The 6354-nt window shown below is 40.0% G+C and overlaps 1 non-coding gene across 1 annotated transcript; it reads right to left on the reverse strand.

The window, feature by feature from the left end:
• Positions 1 to 307: 307 nt before the first annotated feature.
• On the reverse strand, positions 308 to 379 carry TRNAE-UUC (transfer RNA glutamic acid (anticodon UUC)). The gene has a single exon. It is a non-coding gene; the product is annotated as a tRNA-Glu (tRNA).
• Between the last annotated feature and the right edge of the window lie 5975 nt (positions 380 to 6354).

A 6354-nucleotide genomic window follows, 5' to 3' on the forward strand; every position in this document is an offset into this window, starting at 1 on the left:
TTGTCTTCCTTTAGCTTCCACCATCCACATGTGAAACACTTCAGTGCCACCCCTTGCCTGCTCTGCTTTTGTCTCAGTCCCTTTAACAGCTAATGTAAAATACTGGTTAGAGCCTTTAACATCTACCAGGCTTCCTACTGCCATTTTTTTCAAAAGGGGAAAAAAAAAAAACCCTGATATTTTGCAAAGCAAGGTTGTAGGCTCCCAATGCTCTGCCCAGGGAAGGGAAAACAATAAGCAGGCATCAGAATGCCTCCTGGAGGGAAGCATTAAGAAGGAATTATGTATAATCTATAAAATTCCAACTTTCCCATACCGGGAGTCGAACCCGGGCCGCCTGGGTGAAAACCAGGAATCCTAACCGCTAGACCATATGGGAGAATCTTTTGATATGCTGTGTGACTGTGTGCTTTGTAGTTGGCTTGGTCTCTCAAAACTAGAGGGACCAGATATTTGAATAAGCAAAGGAAGATGTCAACTATTGGAAAGGACAGGGAAGGGGGGAAGAGAACACACTAATTGCTTAACTTTCTTAGTATTTATGACAAAAAAATTACAGCCAAAAACATGTACATAGGCTTACATTTATATGAAATTACTTTTTCCAACATCAGTAAGATTAGTTTTTCAGTTGCAGTATTTTTCCACCTAATCTTTATTTTCGAGAACCTACGTTAGCAATAATAGAGAGTCAACAATGGCATAATTTTCAAATTTCACCATACGATGAGTCATGTGATCGAAGCCAATTGCTGGGATCGGGGAAATAAGGTAAATTTAGTTTGTTGAATCTATCACTGGGTGAAGAAAAAAGAAGCAGACAACGTACAGGGTCACAGTACATGAAAATGTGAACGGCAAGTTGTGAAAACAGCCCAAAATAAAACAAAATTTAAAAAGACATTTAAAAAGCTGGACAATATTTGATTTTAAGACTGTTGTCCTCCTTTTGCGGGATGTCTGGTAACCTTATCTATGACACCTTTTGTAAATGGATAAGTCCCTTGTAGCCATTGTTTGCAAATGGCTTAATATGGTCTCCAAATTCCTATCTAGCCAAAAAGCTTAAGGGTATTTTTACTGAACAGGTAGTCCTCGACTTACAACCACAACTGAGCCCAAAATTTCTTTTGCTAAGTGAGACAGTCATGAAGTGAGTTTTGCCCCATTTTACGACCTTTCTTGCCATAGTTGTTAAATGAATCACTGCAGTTGTTAAGTTAGTAACATGGTTGTTAAATGAATCTGACTTCCCCATTGACTTTGCTCATCAAAAGGTGGCAAAAGGGGATCACATCAGTGGTGGGTTTCAAAAATTTTTACTACCGGTTCTGTGGGCGTGGCTTGGTGGGTGTGGCATGGTGGGCATGGCAGGGGAAGGATACTATAAAATCTCCATTCTCACCCCACTCCAAGGGAAGGATACTGTAAAATCTCTATTCCCTCCCCAATCCAGGGGAAGGTTACTGCAAAATCCCCATTTCCTCCTGATCAGCTGGGACTTGGGAGGCAGACAATAGATGGGGATGGGGCCAGTCAGAATTTTTACTACTGGTTCTTCGAACTACTCAAAATTTCTGCTACCGGTTCTCCAGAACTGGTCAGAACCTGCTGAAACCCACCTCTGGATCACATGACCCTGGGATATTGCAACCATCCTAAATATGAATCAGTTGCTAAGTGTCTGAATTTTGATCATGTGATCACAAGGATGCTGCAACAGTTGTAAGTGGGAAAAATGATTGTAAATCGCTTTTTTCAGTGTCATAACTTTAAACGGTCACTAAGCAAATAGTTGTAGAGGATTACCTGTACTTTTACAGAGATATGGGAAATTTAAGTTCAAATTTTTGATCTATCTCTAATAGCTTTTAGCCCTTATCTATCTTACAAGCTGATTCTGAGGATAATAGAAGGAACAGAGAGACCAATGGACATTGTTTTAAGCTCCTAGAAAACATGTGAGATTTGATTGTAATCAATAGGCACCAGAACTTCTAGGAGGAACTAGACTAGTCTGGGGAGATTTGCGTCCTCTGGGGAATCTTATATTTATTGAAGCGAGAGGTTATGAGTTAAGGGCTGGTGAAATGAAAAAAGTTCTGCATGTCATCTAGTAAGACTAATATAATTTAGGTCACAGGCACAATGTTGATGTTCATTTTCATTCCCCTTGTTTCTTTTGATCTTGGCTTACTTTTTTGGCACCTAAGATCTTGCTTAGTTTACCTCAACAAGCGTTGACCTCGATGCCTTCCTGCTGCGGCCAAGGAGCAAGGCAAACATCCATAACAATATTCAGTCTCCAGAGCGTCGCAGGCTATTATTTTGCCCAAACTTGCTACTATTTTAAAACCGTACAGTTCACGAGCCTCCTTATTTGTTTGTTTGTTTATATATTATATATTGAGCAACTTATCTTACTAGTTTAGTATTGGGGGGGAGGAAGCAAGCTGTAAACTAAGTAAACCAATAACTGCTTACAGTATCATAGAACAAAGGAAAGCATGAATGAAAAGCTAAATCTTAAGCAAAAATAATCAGTGGTGGGATTCAACCAGTACAACAACTGGTTCGCTGAGCACGCACTTCACACATGCGTGGTTGATTTCCAAACCAGTCTAAAATTTGCCTTCGACTGCAGCCCCGGTGAGTAAAACAGCTGAGGCAGCAATCCGCTCTGCCGCGCCTATCAGCTGGGCTTCAAAAAAAGAAAATAAAGGCCAGTATAGCACAGAGGCGGGCGGGCAGGCTCACATGATTGTCGAAGCGAACCAGTTCCCTCTCAGCTGATCGTCGGAGCAACTGGCTCACCTAACCGGTCCAATTAGGCTGAATCCCACCCCTGAAAATAATATGGTAATACATAATAAAGCCATTATGATGAAAAACGATCACAACAACATCCCATAGAGTAAATATTGACAAATACATTCACCCATTTTATTGGAAAGTATAAGCACAAACCACCACTATGAGATGTGGTGCAGAGATTTTCGTTTGGCCAAAGGCAGGGTGTTCCTGACAGGATGGGACAATACTGGAACAGCTTGGTTTCTGTTTTGTTTTGTACGGTATAGTTCTATGGTCACAGGTGAGGATTCTGCAGGTTAACAAATGATTTCTATTTCAAGAGAATATGTTTTACAAACATACCATTATGACTACGTTGAACACTATGTAGATCTGAGCTTGAAAATGGAGATGGGATAAATGAACTCTTGAGGTGGAGTTTGAGCAAAGATTACTTAGTCCTGGGAAAGAAAGAAAAAAGAATGAGAAAGAATTTCAAAATAACCCCACCTTAATTTTGTTTTGGCATAATGTAGTAGGGGAAAAAAAAAAACTCTTGACAGACTTTCTTCTGCTACAATGCTCTACAACAACAAAGAACACCCAAAAGCGTCTGCTGACTCTGTTTCTTGACCTCACCTACTTTTATAAACAGGCAATCATTGAGCAAACAAAGCATGTGGAGTTTTACAGATGATGCAACTATTTTTTTTGCCATATTGAATGAAACGAAACTGTATAGTACTGGTTTGACCAGAGTAATTGTATATAAAATAAGTCAAGCGTTATCTGGGTATTCCAATAGATGTGAAGGTAGGCACTTTTGACCATATGGAAAGTACAACATAACAAACATGGGCTGGTGACTCAATCATCACAATGGCAGGATCTTAGCTTGTTAGAATCGCTTTCCAGAACCGCTGTTACAGGACATTGAAACCTGCTAATATGAATGTGCTTCTGCATTTGAGAACAGTCATTTGATTTAAATGTTTTGGGCAGTCTAATAAAGATGGCTTGACTACTCAAAAATACAGTCCTAGATAGTCCAATCTGACTTTCCAGTTGGATCAATTGCACACCGTGTTCATTGCTTGATCATCCATCATGTTTCTTTACGATAGCTAAAAATCAGCTAAGCGTTTGGGAGAAAAACTTAGGATATGGCCTTAATTTCAATGACTGGGAGATAGCTTGGAACAGAAATCTCAAAATAACGAAATCGGTAACATTCAGGGAAAATCACTACAAAATGTTGCATAGGTGGTACCTAGCCCCGGACAGGCTGGCCAAAATATTTCCAAATTCCTCTGCTTTATGTTGGAAATGTGGAAAGACGGTCGGCACCTTTTACCATCTGTGGTGGACTTGCCCTGAGACCAAAAAGTTTTGGTTAAAGATTCGACTCTGGCTCTCGGAAATAATGGGACAAGAGATAGCCCTGGCCCCGGAATCCCTCCTCTTAGGTATGATTGAAGATGGTCTCGACAACAATAAAACCCAACTGGCAATTCAAATTATTACTGCGGCTAGATTAGCCTTTGCAAAACTCTGGAAATCCAACTCTACCCCCTCTGAAGAAACATTAATAAATAAAATTCTAGAGTGCGCAGAGATGGCTAAATTGACGAGCGAGCTAAAAAATGAAGAGAACTCTAAGTACTACGAAGTATGGGGAATTTGGTATAACTGGTTAAAGAATAGGATAAAAATATGATAATAGGCTACGATTTGTTAGACACCCGAAATGGACTTAATTGTATAGAAATGTAGAGAATTGTATAGAACTGTATATTGTATAGTTATGGATGGAATTCACTTAATGTTTGATCTATGAAATGTGTAAACATTGCACCTCGGATCAAGATTGTGATTGTACATTGTCTTTTTAAAAATTGGAAAATTCAATAAAGTATTAAAAAAAAAAAATTCTCTCCTGTGTGGACTTTGTAGGAGGAGAGCTCTGCAAAAATTGCAGGAACCTGGTAGCACCTTTTTCAACTGAGAAATTTTATTCAGGTTTTATGAGATGTGGCTCACTTCATCAGATGCACGGAGCAGCTAGAATGATACAGGATTTAAATTGAGGTGGAGCAGGGGTACATTGAGGGGAGGATAGGTTGAATATACGGACAACTGTACTAGTGATCTAAGGGAAGGCAGTCTTTCATCAGGGGTGGGTTCTAAATTTTTTTACTACCGGTTCTGTGGGCGTGGCTTATTTTGTGGGTGTGGCTTGGAGGTCATGTGACTAGGTGGGCGTGGCTAGCTGGTCAGAGTCATTTCTGGAAGGTCCTCGCACTTACGACCAGTCCTCGCACTTACGACCCGGCTCATTTGTTTTCTTTTAACACTGATCAGCTGTAGGACGGCCCTTTGAAGCCCCGCGGCAAGAGTTTAAACAGTTTTTTTCCCTCTAGTCATCAGCTGGGACTCAGGAGGCAGCAATAGATTGGGGGTGGGACCAAATAAAAGGTAAGAATAACATGGGTGAGGAGTGGGGGAGTGGGGGGGTGGGAGGGCGGGGTGGGAGAACCGGTTCGGTGACGTCATATCGTCACCGCTACCGGCTCGGCCGAACCGGACCGAACTGGGAGGAACCCACCACTGTCTTTCATGTATTTAATCCCAAACTGAAATATTTTGTATGTTAATTAACAATTGGTGCTAAAATCTCTTGTCTCCTTTTCTTAGTGGATCTGCACTCTAGTTGAGAAGAGAAGTCCATTCCCCAGCTCTGCACTGTTTTCTGTTGTCAAACTATTTAATGGATTTCCCTCTCCCCTTCATTGTTTACATTACTGGTGAGGAGACAGTTATGATGTTAAGTAGCTACTTATGGTATTTGGAAGGCTATACAGTAATTATATTTAGCTAAAATTGGGAGACTTAGGGGAGAGTTAACATTTTCTGAAAAATGAAAATAGTAATAGCAGTTAGACTTATATACTACTTTACAGCCCTATCTAAGTGGTTTACAGAGACAGCATTTTGCCCCCAATAATCTGGGTCCTGATTTTATCGACCTCGGAAGGATGGAAGGCTGAATCATTCTCGAGCTTTGGCAGAATCGAATGCTGGCAGTCAGCAGCCTGCAATAGCTCATTCTAACCACTGTGCCACAATAGCTTATAAAATGAAAACAAAAAATTGGAAACTTTACCCCTGATAATTTTAGCTTTACCTGTACTGAAAAACAGAATGTGATGGTCTTGAACTTTTGCAGTTTTACTACTTCTTACAATTAACTATGAAGATTTTGGGATATTCTGCAAATAATTGACTGGAATTGTAATCTACACACATTTAGTTTGAAGATCATCATTCTAGTCGATAATGTATATAAACCTAACTTGCAGTTGAAAAGTAAGGTTAGATTGCATCAAAATGTGATCATCTCTAAGGATTCTGTAAATTTTAAAAAGTAACCATGAATTCTTGCTATAGTAATTGGGATTTGTTTGAATAGACCCTGTTCTCCACTCTGGATTGCTGATTGTATGCACATCTTTCTAAGAGTTAATCCTTCTTGTTTCACTGGAACTTGAAGTGCATTTTGAA

This window comes from Pituophis catenifer, unplaced genomic scaffold, assembly GCF_029215685.1.
Source record: "Pituophis catenifer annectens isolate HBS135680 unplaced genomic scaffold, rPitCat1.0.hap2 SCAF_2, whole genome shotgun sequence".
Taxonomy (NCBI): Eukaryota; Metazoa; Chordata; class Lepidosauria; order Squamata; family Colubridae; genus Pituophis; species Pituophis catenifer.